Consider the following 17,816-nt stretch of genomic DNA (forward strand, 5'->3'; position numbering starts at 1 on the left):
TTTAGCAAAGAAGGTATTTCTGCATTCAAAGTTGAAATGTGAAGCTAAACCTCACCCATTTGAAATAGGATAAAAGGAAATCCCCCTGGAAAGAGGGAAATATGCAAACTCTGCTGTTAGCATATGTATCTTTTCCTGAGTTGGATCTTTATGCAGCAAAGGTAATCTGGAGGTAACCGGTGTCTCACTATCAGTGTTCCTGATTCAGCAACCATTTCCTGTCATTACTATCAAAAGTGTGGAAAAAGGTAGCAACTTCAGAAGAAGATATTCCATAATTTAAAAATTTAAGTTTGAAGTAGGTATGTTGTAAATGTGGACAGGCTGTGGAAGAAGATAGATGTTGTTGAGAAATTATGTTCCCACTTAAAAGCTGACTAATTTAGGATGATTGCTGAGCCCGCAGTGTCTGTTTTTAAATGGAGAAAATGATGCCATCAATTGATGGTTCCTTGGCGAGTTGAAAAAGACATTGCATGTGAAAGTCTTAGTATAGTGTCTGGTACATTTTGAGCCTGGAAAGTCTTCAAAGATATCTTAGTTATCACAGATTCTGTCTCAGTGACAGATGCAAAAGATATCTGTACTTTTTTGGAAGGGTTGTTATAGACATCCTTGAATCGTATCTATGATAAAACAAACCTTTCCAAATTCACTACCATCAAGTCTTTCTGACTCTGTGTCCCTCTAGTAGCTGTTTTGTTTGTTTGTTTGTTTTAGGCTGTAAATCACAACAGGGGGAGATTTCCTATCTTTCTCCCACAGAATGAACCACTGGTAGACTTGAACTGCCTGAGATACATAGCCATTGAGTAAGCAACACAACTAACCCTCTATGGGTATCACTAGAAGACATGTCTATGCAGTGATTGATTGATTGATTGATTGATTGACTGACTGACTGACTGACTGACTAATAGCATACAGAGAGAATGAGAGAGAGTAGTTGGCAATGCTCCCAAGCCAAAGGTGGGTGACTCTATTCCTCAGCCCTCAGGTCTGCCTTTGTTTTTCGTGAAACATTCTTCTAGGTCATATAGCCCTGGTCTGTCCATTGCTTTACAGAGGTAACTCGTGGTTGCTGTGAAGCCAAACATTGTGACAGTGATGAGTCAAATGTGTTAATGGTTACCCATGGTGGACAGTGTTTGGTGAAGCTCCCCGATTAAACAAGCTTGGAAGTATGAGTGGCATCCACTTCCACAATAGCTTGCTTCTGGAAACCCTATGAACCTGGAGAAAGGACGAAAGTTATACAGGAGGTGTCCAGGATTTTCGTTCATAGGGTTGCTATGAGTTGCCTGCGACTCGATAGCACTTAACAACAACAACAATAATAGCTTGTTCATTTATTTGAAAATATAGTGACATTTACTGTATTGCCAGGAAGGAGTCCTTCTGGTAGAGTAGTTAAGATGTGGCAGTCTATTTCCACAAAGATTGTTGTTGTTGCTATTTTTTGGTGCCTTCAATTTATGTACAACTTAGAGGAATTCTATGAGCAACAGACCTGAACTCTGCCCTATCCTGTGCTATCCCATGTTTCCTCCTCAAAGCAACTGATGAATTCAAACCACCTGCCTTTGGGTTGACAGTACAATTCCTTACCTTTAAACCACCGAATTTCCCTCACTTGTTTAGTAGACAGGAACTAAATGACTATGTTTTAATGAGAAAAGTGAGAAATATAAATTGTCATTAAGGAAGAAGAAAGAATTAGAATCAAAAGCATAAAACCTGTGGCATTTCCTTAATTATAATTGTATCATTCATTTGTTCTTGATGTTGTTGATTGCCATCGAGTTGAGCATGACTCACAGCGACACTGAACAAAAGACTTGAAGCCTTTCTATAGCTATCGTCGTTTCTCTAAGTTCATTTAGTTTCCAGAGGCATGTTGTTTAGGAAGTGGATCCATCAGTTTTTTGGGAGGGGACAAAAATAGAAAAGAAATTTTATATTAAACATGGAGTAGGAAGCAGGATTGACTATCCACTTTTGAAAGAACAGAGCTTCAAAAACCTTATGAATAGAAAAATACAAGTAGCTATAGTATCAGAGGTAGAGCCCCTATTGCAAATCACTTAAAAATGAGGAGAAACAGGAGCAAACATCTATTAAAAATTGGGACATGCAAATGTAGAAAGTATAACTCTAGAAAAGCTAGAAGTTGTCAAAAATGAAATAGAACACCACATAAAGATCCACATTCTAGGCATTAGTGAGCTGAAATGGATTGGCTTTGGCCACTTTGACAATTCTATTTTGAATAAGACAATCCTACATCAGGAAAGACAAAGTGAGGAAGAAGGATGTTATATTCTTAGTTAAAAAGAATGTTTCAAGCTCTTTTCTAAAGTACGATGCTGTGAGTGATAGGATACTATCCATACGTAAACAAAGGAGACCTGTTAATACAACTGTTATTCAAATATACATACCAACAGCTAAAGCCAAAGATGTGGACATTGAGGATTTCTACCAACTTGTGCAGTCAGAAATTGACCAACTATGCAATCAAGATGTGTTAATAAAAATTAGTAACTGGAATGCCGAAGTTGGCAACAAAGAAGAAGGAATGGTTGTCAGAAATTATGGACATGGGGGCAGAGATGTGGCTGGAGATTAAATTTTATATATTCAATAACTTATTCTTTCCAGATACCTTTTTTTTTCCAGATACCTTTTTTATTAAATACAAATGGTAACTATACTCATAGACTTTACTTGATAACTATACAGGAATCAGTTTATGTACATCTGTGGGAAGCATAGTTGGGAAACTCAATATCTGCAGTTAAAACAAGGATAGGTGCTGACGGTGGAAGAAACCAACAATTATTCATGTACAAGTTGAAATTAAAACTGAAGAAAATGAAAACAAGTTTACAAGAACTAAAATATGGCCTTGAGACTGTCAGACCTGAATGTAAAAATCTTCTCAAATATAGGTTTGAGGCATTGAACACTAATGATCAAAGACCAAGACAGAGACAAAAAAGAAGACCAAAATCTATATCAGAAGAGACTCTGAAAATTGTACCAGAGCATCAAGAAGCCAAGACAAAGGGAAGACCAAGCAAAGTGTTATAATGGAATGTACAAAGAGATGGAGTAGGAGAATCAAAAAGGGTGAACTCGCTTGGCATTTCTCAAGTTGAAAGAACTGATAAACAAATTCAATCCTTGATTTGTAATATTAAGAGATGCTATGAGAAAGACCTTCAATGATCCAGAAAACATCAAAAGTAGATAGAATACACAGTCACTGTACCAGAAATAATTGATCAACATTGCAGTATTTTAAGAAGTAGCATATGAGAAAGAGCCGGTGGTGATGAAGGAAGAAGTTCAAGCTGTATTAAAGGCATTGGGGGGGGGGGGAAGCCCAAGAATCAATGGAATACCGGTTAACATGTTGCAGCTAACAACAAATGCAGCTCTGGATGTGCTCATCAATCTGTACCAGGAAATTTGGAATTCACCTACTTGGCCAACTGATTGGAAGAGATCCATTTTTGTTCCCATTGCCAAGAAAGGTGATGAAAAAGATTGTGGAAATTATAAAACAATACCATTCATACCACATGGAAGCAAAACATTACTGAAGATCACATTGGCAGAAAACTGCCAGAAGTTCAAGCTGGGTTTAGAGGAAATAGTGGCACCAGGGATATCATTGTTGATGTCAGATACATCTTCACTGAGAAAAGACAATAGCAGAAGAATATCTATTTATGCTTTGTTGACTATGCAAAGAAATTTTATTGTGTAGATCATAACAAATTGTAGCTAACACTGAGAAAAATGAGAATCTCAGAACTCTTAATTATGCTCATAAAACTCTGTACTTAGACTAAGAGGCTATTGTACAAACAGATCAAGGGAACACTTGTTGTTAGATGCCGTCAAGTTGAGTATGACTCATAGGAACCTCATGAATTCGTGAACCCTGCGCTATCCTGTACCATCTTTACACAACCTGACACACAAGAGCCCATTGTGGCAGTGACCATGCCACTCCACCTGGTTGAGGGTCTTCCTCTCCTTCACCGACCCTCCACCCTTCCAAGCATCATGTGCCTCTCCAAGGAATAGCTCCTCGTAGCAACATGCCCAAAGTGCGTGAGGTGAAGCCTCATCATCCTTGCCTCTAAAGAATACTTTGGCTACACCTTCTCCAAGACATATTTATTTGTTCTTTTGGCCATCTCAATATCAAGAAAACAAAGATTCTTACCATTGGACCAAAAGGCAATATCATGATGGATGGAGAAGAGATTGAAATTGTCAACAACTTCATCTTTCTTGGATTCACAATTAACACCATTGGTACAAGCAGTCAGGAAATTAGGAGATGTATTGCACTGGGAAGGTCTTCAGTTTAAGGACCTCTCCAAATTGTGAAGGAATAAAGGGTTTAAAACCAGGAAAGTTGTTTATGATGGCTGTATTTTTCCCCTTCCATATGTATTTAGTCTGTATCCTGAGCAAATAATTAAAAAATCTGGACTTTATAAAGAAGAATGTTGCATCAGGATTGGAAGAAAACTTATCAACACCCTGCATCATGGAGATGATACAACCTTGCTTGCAGAAACAGAGGATGATTTGAAATGCTTGCTTCAGGAGATCAGAGACAAAACCTTCAGTATGGATTACATCTCAACATCAAGAAGAAAAAATGTTTCACTGATGGACCAATAGGCAAGCATGGTAATAGGACTGGAGAAGGATTGAAATAGTTAACGACTTCATCTTACTCAGATCCAAAATCAACATCCACAATCAAGAAAACAAAAGACGTATTTCATTGTGAAAGTCTTATCAAGAACTTCTGCAAAGTACTTAAGAGAATGATGTCAATTTGAAAAGTAAAGTGTGCCTGATTCAAACCATCATCTTTCAAGTAATTTGCTATGCATCTGAGAGCTGGACAATGAATAAGGATGTTAGAAGAAAATGTTATGCCTTCCACCTGTGGTGAGTGCTTCACGTCCCACGGATTACCAAAAGAACAAACAGATAATATCTTGGGAAAAGTGCAGCCAGAATGTTCCTTAGAGGCAAAGATGGCAAAGTTTCATCTCATACAGTTTAGACATGTTGCTAAGAAAGGCTATTTTTTTGGAAAGGGACATCATACTAGGAGAGGTGAAGGATTAGCAAAAGAGGAAGAGCCTTAATGAGATAGATTGGCATCGTGACTGCAGCAAGGGACTTAAGTGTGTCAGAACTGATAAGAATGGTACAGGGTTCAACTCTGTTGTCCATAGCGTCATATGAGTGGTACTCCAACAACAAATGCTCTTAAGAGTTTTAGTGGCACTTCTAGCCCAAACACCACTGTTTTCTGGCAGTTCAAATCCACCATTGGCTCCTGGGTAGAAAGATGGACAAAATTATTTATAGCCTCAGAAAACCTACTGGAGAGTCAACTACGAGTCCAACTCAATGGAAATCTTGCTCTTTCTATTCTAGTCACATTGGCTCCCCCCTCAGGTCCTTATACTTACCTTGTTTCCCTTTGCTCAGCATACTCAGCACCAGCCTGGAGGCATCTTTCCTCCTCCTCGCGACCTGTTGTCTTTGTTGTGTACCATAGAGTAGGACCTGACTCAAAGCCTAACATCCAGCAGGTTTCCAGAGGCAGTCTAATTGCAACGGAGAAGAACACCCATTTTTTCCCTACAGAACAGCTGTCAGTTCAAACTGCATGCCTTTGGGATGGCAGTGTAACTCCTAACCACTAGGCCATCAGTGCTCCCTATTCTTTACCTAGATTGTTTATTTTTATTTTTTTTATCAATATATTTAGTACTTCAAATATTTAAAAACTAGTTATTTGAGTAGACATTTCAGTGCGAAACAGTAATTCTTCTTTTATATCACTGTAATCATAATGAATGAAACAAATATATCCCCCAGAAGTGTGCTATTTGAAATTGACCTAGATTGTTACATCACAGAGGTGTCACATCTTACAGATGCCTTGATTAAGTCTCTAAAGCCCCTGAGCAGAACTTATTTTTACATTAATATTCCAATTTTTTAAATTTTGTGTCTATTTTTTCCACTATGATGGTAATTTCCCAATCATTTTCTTTTGATATTTTCCCTTAGACATTCTTGAGCATTTTTGCTGAAAATTTATCTGTTTTTCTGGGCACCTTAGTAACAAATTTCATGTAGATGTCTTTTTCTGTACAAGGGCTGTGTAAGTGAGAAGACAGGTATAATATTGACAATAGTATCAGCTGTGTGGATCATAACAAACTGTGGCTCACTCTGAGAAGAATGGGAATCCAAGAACACCTGATTGTTCTAATGAGAAACCTATACTTGGATCAGGAGGCAGTCGTCAGAACAGAGCAAGGGAACACTTCATGGTTCAAAATTGGGAAGGGAGTACACCAGGGATGCGTCCTATCTCCATACCTTTTCAACCTGTATACAGAACGGATTATCCGGGAGGCTGGGCTCTATAAGGAGAAATGTGAGGTCAAGATTGGTGGAAGATCTATCAATAATCCGCGTTATGCAGATGACAAAACCCTGCTTGCTGAAACTAAGGAGGACCTGAAGGACTTGCTGCAGAGGGTCGAGGACTGCAGCCCCCAATATGGATTGAGGCTCAATGTCCAGAAGACAAAGATTCTCACCACTGGACCAATTGGCAGCATCAGGATGGATGGTGAAGAGATTGAGATTGTACACAGCTTTAGTCTGCTTGGCTCCATAGTCAACAGTCTTGGCACCAGTAGACAGGAAATTAAAAGGCGTATTGCCATGGGAAAATCTGCTGTTAGGGACCTCTCCAAAGTACTGAGGGGCAATGGTGTCTCTCTGGAGACGAAGGTGCATCAGATACAGGGCATGGTCTTTGCAATCACTTGTTATGCATCAGAGAGCTGTAGAATGACTAAGGAGGATAGAAGGAGAATTGATGTCTTTGAGCTGTGGTGCTGGAGAAGAGTATTGAGAGTACCATGGACTGCTAGGAAAGCAAACAGATTAATCCTGGAGAGGGTTAAACTGGGCTGCTCCTTGGAGGCAAGGATTCTAACATACTTAGGACATGTTGTAAGGAGAGACCGTTCCTTGAAGAAGGACATCATGCTTGGGAGGGTGGAGGGCAGGCGCAGAAGGGGAAGACCCTCTATGAGGTGGATTGATTCAGTGACTGGGGTAATTGGGATGAGAGTGTCAGAGACAGTGTGATTGGCGCAGGACAGAGTGGAGTTTAGGGCTGTTGTACATAGGGTCGCTATGAGTCACAAGCAACTCAACAGCACATAACAACAACAACAACAACAATCAGCTGACTTTTGGGTACTACCTCTAAAGGAAGCTCTTCTGGCTTAGTGCTCAATTGGCAAATAAGAGGTTGGTGGTTCAAAGCCACCAGCTGTTTTTTGGAGAATGACATGGCAGCCTGCTCTGTAAAGATTTTTCTTTTAAAATGTTTGTCTTATTTTGGTTTGTTTACAAAGTTCATATACATTGTGTTTCATGCTGTTCTTCATTCACATTATGTATCACATGAAAATTTCCGTGCATTATGTTTTGTAAATGAATCATCATTGGACTTTGCCTATCATTACCCTGTCTTTTCAGGTTCCTGATGGCTCTTCCTTCTTGTCTTTACCCTCTTCCTTCACCCACCAAATTGTGCAACCCTGTGATTTCACCCCATCTATCCTCACTCCTCTGCTTACAACCCTTTCCCCTTTGGGTCCCCATACATGTTTTACTAGTTATCCTTCTCTTTTTACAATAATGGTCTTATGCAATATTTGTCCTTATGAGACTGAGTTAGTTCACTCAGCATAATGCTTTTCAGTCTCTTCCAAGTTATGCAGTGTTTTTTTAAAAAATCATTGCTTCTGAATGCTGCATAATATCCTATTGTTTGAATGTAGCACGACTTCTTAGTCCATTCAGTTGTCATTGGACCTTTGGCCTGTTTCCATGTAAATCCTGTGGGACAGTTCTACTCTATGGGGTCCTAGAAGGCAGTTGTAATTCCATTGCAACAATGGGATAGTTATTTTGGTTGTGACATCAGCTTTGCCAACAAGTTATCATTCTTCATGGAGGCAGAATGATCTATACACACTCATATGCTGTTTAAAAATCCCCAGTGCCCTGACAGAAATCTCCCTGCCTTGTGGTCAGAACAATGCCATTCCTAATTGGCCAGGTTGGGTTGCCTAACTAACCACTATTATAATTGAAAGAAACTCTAGCTTTCACAAAATCAGGATCTAGCGTCAGCAGTGGAGCCAATCTGATTGTGACTGTTGCCTAATGGGAAATTCTTTCAATGCCATTGCATGTTCAATCAGATTCAACTCATAGCTTCTCCAGTGGATTTCCAAGGCTGGAAATGGCACAGGAGGAGGTTGTTCATCTTTCTCCCGTGGAGCTGCTGGTGTGAGAGGCCACCTTTTGTGGAGCAGTGCAACTCCGTAGTGACTACACCATCAAAGCTCCCTCTGCAACTGGAGCTTGATGGGAGATGGGTGGGACTAATGTTCAGGATGCTTGAAACATGTCCAGTGCACCAATATTCAACTTGGGTCTCTCCTTGATCAAATACAGTGAGTGAGTTTGCTTATTATATTGTACAGCATTGTCCTTGGTGCCTGTCCTCCCAGATACAGGAGTATATGGATTAACACTGCACTTTAGGGTCTTTTATTTTTGGTTGCCGTGTGCTGGCAGGGACTAAAAGCCTAAACTCTCCTAACTGCTAGTGCTAATCCCTGACACACCAAGGATATCATAGGCTGAATAAACATAGTACTAAAGTTTGTTGAAGTGCATTTAGTATTTGTGTCTAGAAGACCTTTCAAACTATCATGACTGATTAGTTTTATCGCTTCCTCAAAGAACTCAGCACATCTATCGTGCAGACATAGCGAGCTCTTGCTTGTCTTTATCATGAAACTTCACTAGTGAGAATCGCTCAGTTTCACAACTGGACTGAAGGGCTTACTTTGGGAATTGACCAACCTCCTTCTGCCGACGTCCTGGTAATGTCCCTGACAACATTCAGGCAGGGAGTCCCAAGCCCAGGCAGCAGGCTCTTGACTAAAGGGCTTTCCAGCATCAGGACAGTTAAATCCTGCATCACTTCTGTGAGATGGGTACTGAGATTACCCCCACCTCCTGGTGAGGGGAATGAGATTTAAAAGCAATGAAGTGGCTTTGTGTCTCAGCAGAGTCCTGATCCCAAGCCTGTGGCCTCTCCACAGACTTGTTACTACTGCTCTCAAACACTATCCATGGGGGAAATAATGACGTGGAAGTAAGTGACAGCAACTCTCTCCACAGGTTCTCTGGTCAACTCCCATCATCCTCTGAGGCAAGAGTTTCTGAGTAGGACACACGTGATTGGCTGCTAACAGAAAGATTGGATATTTGCAGCCATTTATAAGTGCCTTCGCAGCAAGGCCTGATGATCTCCTTGTGAAAACTAAGCCTTCGCAAACTCTGGGGAGCTCAATTCAACTCTGACACACATGGGGTCCCTGTGAGCCAGAATTAAACCAATTGCAACTAGTTTCTGATCGCCTCAGACTTCAGCTCTGCCCACCAAGTTGCCCCTCATAATCTAAAGAAAACAGTAAAGGGACTGGGATTTCAGAATACCTATTACTCAGAAGGAAATTTAGAAAACAAATCCTCACCACAGCATGTTACGATTCATTCCAGCATGCCTAGAGAGATGTTACACCATCCATTATTTTGATGGGTGCTGGAGGGAGGATAAGGATGAGGTCAGCCCCTAATGGATCCAGGAATTATTGGCAAGTACAATTATGGAGGCTGTGCTTTGTGGGGTTTTTTTCTTCACCCCTTCTCTGAGGAGAAATAGCATGTGACTGTAAGCAGTTATCTAAAAATGCAACCACAAATAAAAAACGTCTTACAGAGGGGAAAATGATAATAAAAGGTGAGTGCTGTGTTATTCTCTCGATTCCAGATTTCCATTATTGCATTATATTTCCAGTCTGTGGAATGACTGCTTGTTCAAATTATTTTTAAACTTCTGACCCCAAGTTTGTCCATACGCAGTGATAACTGGCTCTCAATTTGTTGGAATGACTGGAAAAAAGATGATTTTCTGCATACAACTCTAGAGAACAACTTTAGACCTTTGCAAGAAAATCAGATTGTTTGGCACTAGCTGGGAGGGGATGAGGAGAGCGCAGTGGTTTGCTCCTGCTCGCTTCTTGAGAAGGCAGCTTGTTTAGGTTTGCTCTCCAACCTGCCAGGCAGTCCTGTGTGGGTTTCGACTTGACTCCCGTGTCTTCTGTATTTATTGTTTTAGAGTCACTGCCCCCGATAAGTCTTCCCATTTCACATGGGTCTCCAGTAAATGACACAGGCCCCTTAAATCAGTCTGAAGTTTTAGAACCGACCTCCCAAAGCCTTCTCAGTAATCATGGGTGGGCACTCATTGGAGGGCTTACTGTCATGTTTATTTACTCAGAGTTCAGAGGTAGGAGGTTGCCCCTCCGCTCCTTGAATGAATACAGATGCTCTGATGATTCGTAGTTGAAAGCAAGGGCAAGCGAAATGGCTGGACTTGGAGGCAGCTAACTGGAGCCATAACCCAGCCAAGGTCAGGCAGGGGTGCTGCTATTACTGTGTGAACAGAATCATCATCACTGTTATTTCCCAAATTATCCTTTAATGGGTCCAATTTACCTTCCAGTTTGTAACTAAGACACAGATCACTTATCTTATGTTCAGCAGTCATTTGAAATGCTTATCTAGTCCAAGGCAAATTTCAACCCTTCCAGCTCTAGAGCCAATCCTGATCTTCTGCACTGGTTACTCTGCTTTTGTTTATGTGTCTGCTTAGACCTAGCCGTTAAACCTTGACTCACAGAATGTAAAAAAACCACAGTTGCTGTTTATATGGACTCAAGTTTTGCATAGCTTTCATGTTAAAGAATGAAGATTAGTAAATCTATATTTTTTTCAATATCATTAATCCAAATCCCTAGATATTAGGTTAAAAAAACCCCAAACAAACCCAAATAAACAGTATTTTCTCAGAGCTGGGTAGCTTTCTCTCCCTTGCTTTTAGCTCTTGACGTGGCTTTTCTTAGACCATTTTCTACCTGGAATGGCGGTCAGGGGATGATGGAAGGAAGCAAAGGGCCTGATGTCCGATATGCCCTCAATGCATTTTCGTTTCTTTCCACTTTCATACTTTTGTTATTTTTTCATTCTTTTCTTCTCGGTAAGTTTAAAGTTCTTTCAAATGCATGCACTAAATGTAAGGAGAGGAAGAGAGTTAATATATATCCACTTTCTGTAATTAATGGATTGACTTTCTTTTCATTGCCAGTTTGAAATTAGACTAAGAGCTTCTTGTATCAGGTGCTTTTCCAGGCCCGTCCTATATCCTCATCAACTAAGGTGTCGAATAAATGTGTGTTGAATGAAATTGCCTCATTCACTGGGCAGTTCTGCTTAACACTGTTTAATATACCTTAATTCAATGTCATGGAACCGGTGCTTTGAGGACCAAGGTATGCTTGGTCTAAACCTTGGTACTTTCAGTTGCTTTACATGTATGTTTAAGTGAATCAGTCAGTAAGGCAGACCAAAGAAGAATTAATGCCTTTGAATTATAGTGTTGGCAAAGAGTTGCAAATATATCATGGACTGCCATAAGAATAAAGAGCTCTGGGAGCACTCTGGTTAAGGCAGCCCTCTGGCAACAACAACAGCTACTTTAGGATGATAGAACAACAGAAACAGAGTTATAAAATAATTGACTGTTAGAAAGTACCATTTTACCCTAGAAGGAAAGGTGTGGTGAGAGAGTGGTATGATTTAAACAAAGTCATCTGATCCCAACTATCAGGAGTGCCTTTAGGTCACGTTGTCCCCAGTGAGATCCCATTTCTATCACGGCCTTTTTTTATGGCCACAAATACTCTTAAGAATAATACATAGGTTATGAAATAAGGAAAACTAACTTCCTTTCCCTTCATAGATAAATCTAAAGTTATACTGGTCTCCCTAGATACATCTGTCTATACTTACAGTCTTTCATTTATTAGTTACAGTTTATAACAGCAGGGTTATTCCCTTGTGCTCCATCTCAGTATTTTTCCTTTTTTTCTTACTCATGTCTAAGCCAGCCCAGGCCTCTATTACTCTTAATTCTTTTTCCATATCCATCTCCTGAAGAATATGAGTAGTCTTCAACTAACAATAGGGCTTCATTTCAACTCCATAATAATTCAATTCTGATGTTGATATCTGATGTCATAGGAAGGGTTCTGATGTCATTGCTGCTATTGTTAGATGCTATTGAGTCACGTACGACTCATAGCAACTCTATGAACAGATCTGAACTCTGTCCTATCCTGTGCTATCTTCACAGTCTGGCACATCTGAGCTCATTGCTGCAGTCCCTGTGTCAGTCCACCTGGTTGAACGTCTTCCTCTCTTTTGCAGACTCTTCATATTTCCAAACATGACCTCCAAGGAATAGTATCTCCTAGCAACATGCTTAAAGTATATTCTATGAAGCTTTGTCATCTTTGCTTCCAATGAGGACTCTGGCTGTACCTTCTCCAAGACCCTTTTTCTTTTGGCTATCCATTCACTGCTCTTCCCCAGCAACACAGTTCGAAGATATTTTTCTTGTCATTGTAATTAATTTTTCAGTTCTCAGAACCATAGCAAGTGATTGAAAAGACCATGGCCTGAATCAGGCACACCTTAGTCCTCAAACTACTATCATTGCTCTTCAATAATTTGAAGAGGTCCCTGATGGCAGACCTCCCAAGTGCAAGGTCTCCTGATCTCCTGTCTGCTAGTACCAATTATATTGATTGTGGATACAAATATGATGAATTTGCTGCAGTTTCAATCTGTTCTCCATTTATCATGATGATGCCTATCAGTCAAGGGGTGAGAATTTTCGTTTTCTTAATGTTGAGATGAAATCTATATTGAAGGCTGTGTTCTTTGACCTTCTGGAGCAAGAACTTCAAGTCCTCCTAACTTTCAGAAAGCAAGATTGTGTCATCTGCACAATGCAGGTTATTGATGCGTCTCCCTCTTATCATGTTCTTCTACATGGAGTCCAGGGCTTTGAATACTTTTGCTTAGCCTGCAGATTATATATGTATGGAGAAAAGACATAACCTTGATGTACTTCTTTCTTTAAGCATGTAGTGTTCCCCTGTTCTGTCCACCGAATAGCCTCATGGTCTAGCTATAGGTCTCGCATGAGCACTGACATTGCCATTGTTCTCAATGTTAGCCATGATTTGTTATGATGCACATAGTCAAATGCCTTTGCATATTAAATAATTCTATAAATAGACATTCTTCTGGTATTCTCACATTATAGTAAGTTTTTAATTTATTTTTAAATATGTTTTCATTGTCATTGAATTTTATTAACAATGTCTTTATAAAGTTAACATTTATTAATCTTTTTTCTAAAAATTATTATTTTGATGAGAATTTATAGAGTAAATTTGTTTTCCATTCAATAAGTCATACATATTTTGTTTGTTAATATAACTTTATTACCTCCCTTTCTCCCTCAATGCCCTATTTCTGTTCATCTTTCTTACTTTTGAGCTTTTCCCCTAGGCAATTTCTGAGCTGGTATGGTGGTTTTGGGGCCATTCTGAGCTGGTACGGTTGGTTTTCCTAAAGAGTGTGTGCCTCCCTCGTGTAAACTTACAGATTGTAGACCAAGTCTTAGTGAGCTGTATGGCAGTGTCTTGAGTGATAAGTGGTAACACTGAACATCCATTCAAGTAGACATCTGGGAATACTAGCATCAACAAAGCATAAGCTACAGCATTGTATGTACTATACGTTACTAACAATGGGACGTACAACGAAACAAAACATGTGGTCATAACTACAATTCAGTAATTAAAATATTTCACACTTCAGGTACTACCTATATTGTTTTTATGTTGCCAGGTAACAAAGTACTACAAGCTTTGTTATGTACCGTTGATTGGAACCGCAGGCAGTAAATCACATGGGAGGAGATTGATCATCTTTCTCCTGTGGAGCAGCTAGTGGATTTGAACCTTGTGCCTTTGAGTTGGCAGTGCTCCTTACCACTAGGCCATCTTTAAGAGCTTAAAATAACATTCATGTGTTAGCTCTCAGTTTTCTAGGTCAAAAGTCTGGGAAGACTTGGACAATTTCTCTTGCATCAAATTAGCTTAGGATGTCATATGATCAAAATCAGGATGTCAGCCAAGCTGCATCGGATCTGGAGGTGCTGGGCAAAAATATATTCCCAGGTTCATTCATGTTGTGACCAGGATCCAATCCCTTGTAGCTCTGAGACCCAGATCACCTTTTTCTTACTGGTTTTCAGCTAAGGATGGGGGCATGGAGTCACTCTTAGCTCCTAGAACTCAGGCAATTTCCATGTGGCCTCCTTCCACTTCCAAAGTAGCCCTGGAATATCTTCCTTGCATCAAATTCTCAGGCTTTAGATCGCTCTACTTTCTCTTCTGCCAATAGCTGGAGAAAACCTGCTTTTAATTAACTCGATTGACCTAGGCCCAACCAGATAATGTTGCTATTTCAGGGTCAACTGAATAATAACCTTAATTATGTGTGCAAAAGATCATGAGGGCCATTTTAGAATTCTTCTTACCATAGCTCGCTACTCTTCAATCTAAGGAGAAAGAGTAGGTAAGACTTAAACAGAGGTCAATATATTCAACCTTTTCTCAGTATTGGGAAAATTCAAACGTTGGAACATAAAATCTAGGCACAGGGTTAGAATAAAAACCTGAGAAAAGGCTATGTTTTTGACCCAAGTTATCTACCAGCAAGTTGTAAGAGCAACAGTCTTTTATTAAGGATCTGGTCTGGGCCAGCCACTGTTAAAGACAGAAGCACATTGCTGATACGTTTGAAATTTAGTGATAGTTTTCACAAGAAATAACTTATTTCAAATGCACCAAAGACGAAACTGTGGGACTGTCTACCCAAAGTAGAGAAGTGTCGGCAGTCAGAATTCATACCATTGTCAGGGTTGAACAAAGCCTGCATGCTTTCCAGAGCTGCATATTCCTTCTTTGCTAGAAGACCCACAGACCAGATGGGAGTGTGTTGTTGTTATGTGTCGTTGAGTTGGATCTGACTCATAGCCGACCCTCCAATGAGTTTTCAAACGCAGTAAATCACACAGGAGACTGCCCGTCCTTCTCTCCCCAGAGTAGCTGGTGGTTTCGAAATGCATGCCCTTGGGTTGGTAATGCATTTTCTTAGCAGTTGTTCTTAGATCAGCACTGTAACACACTCTACCTGATACGATGACTCACATACTTTTTTTTTGGTAAAATAAGGTGATGCCTTCGGAGTTGCCATTAAGCAAATAGGCTAAGAACAAGCAAATTGGGGAAGTTGTATTGTCTTGTGGAAATGAAAAAAACAAAAGGCAGCTGCAAAGACAGAGGTTCACAGTGGCGTCCTAGGCTGATCTTTGTCTCACACTGGCAAAGAATCAATCTTGCTTGCAACCCATAATAATCCAGAATGACTCAATTTTTAGATGAAAACCTTAGTATATACATCTGTAATTTTCCAATTCCCCTTGTTTGATCTCAAATGTATAATTTAGTTTCTTTCCATCAATAAGATAGTCCTTGGTTCAGAAAAAGAACTTTAGTTCTGATGTAAGATAATATCTCCCTTCTTTATTAAATCAGTTAGTTCATCAATTAACATCCAGTGAGCAGCAATTATGTTCCAGACACTATGTTAGGTGTTGAAGGCAGGACTTCACTTATTTCTTCTGCAACTACATGGTGTGGAGCAAGCAAGCTAACACATGAAAGTTCCTACTGCATGTTATGATAGATATAAATTCTAAGATGGGTGAATCTTTTGGAAATAAGCCAGTCACAAAACTCTTTATGGAAGAGTATATTGAGAGTGAGAGAGTGTGTTTATGAACTCCTTTTTGACTTAAAGTAGATGCTTGGAGTAAGATCACAAATGAACAATCTTCCAAAGCAAATTGAGGCAATGCTTTTATAAATCATGATCTAGTATGGAAGAAACTGGAGAACATTCTGCTAAGTGAACGATCTCAGTCCCATAAGGAGAAATACTGTATAAGATCGTTATTGTAGAAATAGATAACCAGAAAAATGTGTATGAGAATATAAGGGCAGGGAGAGTAGAAGGGGAGGATGGGTAATCAATCATAGGGTGGCACAATTTGATGGGTAGAGGGTGAAGGTGGATTAAGGAAATAGGAAAGATCTGGTGTGAAAACCAATGTATACAAACTTTGTGACTAAACCAGCATAAATGAGAAAGAGCAAATTGAAGACTAATGTACAATATTACCAATATTTACATGTCAGTTTGTCATGTGATGATGACTGACTTGTATGTTGCTTTAGTGGCTTCAGCATTTCAAATACATCCAGGGCACCCATAGGAGACAAGTATCTATAGCGCTTCCAGACTAAGATCAAGCAGAAAGTCTGGACGATCTGAAAAATTAGTAAATGAAAACTGAAGGAATTGTACCAGAATATTCCACATGTAGTGCTGGAAGATGAACCCCAGTAAAAAGTGTGGGGCAACTTGGGCATGGCCAAGTCTCACTTCTGAGAACTCTACAAAGGAGAACTCTCACCGTTAACAACTTTTACGGTCCAAAACTAGTTCTTGTAAGTTCTCCCCTGCTCCTGCTCCTGTTTTGATTAATTCCAACACCAGTCTTACTGCTCTACTGGATGCCAAATGCACTGCAGTGACCACACAGATCTCACAGAACCATGTTCACAGTTATAGGCTTTGTTAAGGACAATTCAGGTTGGCACTAGGAAACAATTCCTCAGTCCGTATAGCTTCTCAAGTGTACAGTTCCTCAGGCCACGTAGCTTCTCAAGTGTGATTGACTTGAAGCCTCATGGCTTAGGTCAGTGTTACAAAATTACCTTTTATTATGTTGTTGTATCCAGTCAAGTTGGAACCAACTCACAAGTGACCCTCCAGTGGGTTTTTCAGAGGCAGTAAATAGCACAGGAGGAGACTGCCCATTTTTTTCCCCACAGAACAATTGGTGGATTCAAACTGTGTGCCTTTGGGTTGGTAGCATAGCTCTTTACCACCGGGCTGTCAGAGCTCCCTACAGAGTCCTTTTACCTGCCAATTATGGCTTCTCTCCTCAGTCCTTCCGCAGGTGTCTGCTTTTGGTCCCGTGTGGCAGCGCGCTAGTGCTCAAGTCAGCTCTGCCTCATGTTGAGTTCTGGTACTCTGCTGAGGCTGATGCTCCTCTGTGTAGTACATTCCAGTCTGACTAGTGCAGGAATCTCTGGTCCCAAAGGATGTGCACTGAGCTTTTTGCTTCCTCTTCCATGCTGACAGTGAGATTCCCACCTTTACTGGTAAATCTGCTCAATTTCATTTGGTGAGAGGGAAAAATACATCAATCCCATAATGACTACTTCATATTGTTGTTCTTATGTGCCATTAAGTTGCCTGTGATTCATAGTGACCCTATGTGCAATAGCTGTGAACCCTGCCTTGTCCTGAACCAGTCTCACTGACTCCAACACACCTACCGCCATTATTCCAGTCACTGTGTCAGTCAGTCCATCTCATATGAGGTCTTCCGTTCCTGTGCTGTTCCTCCATCCTTCCAAGTATGATGTCCATCTCTGAGGACTGGCCTCTCTAGGCCACTTGTATGTGAAACAGAACTTAAAAATCCTTGCCTCTAGGGAGACACTTGGTTTCACTTTTCCCCATACAGGTCTGTTTGTTTTCTT

Source organism: Elephantulus edwardii, unplaced genomic scaffold (genome assembly GCF_000299155.1).
Source record: "Elephantulus edwardii isolate Elephantulus edwardi_28Jun2011 unplaced genomic scaffold, EleEdw1.0 scaffold00132, whole genome shotgun sequence".
Lineage (NCBI taxonomy): Eukaryota > Metazoa > Chordata > Mammalia > Macroscelidea > Macroscelididae > Elephantulus > Elephantulus edwardii.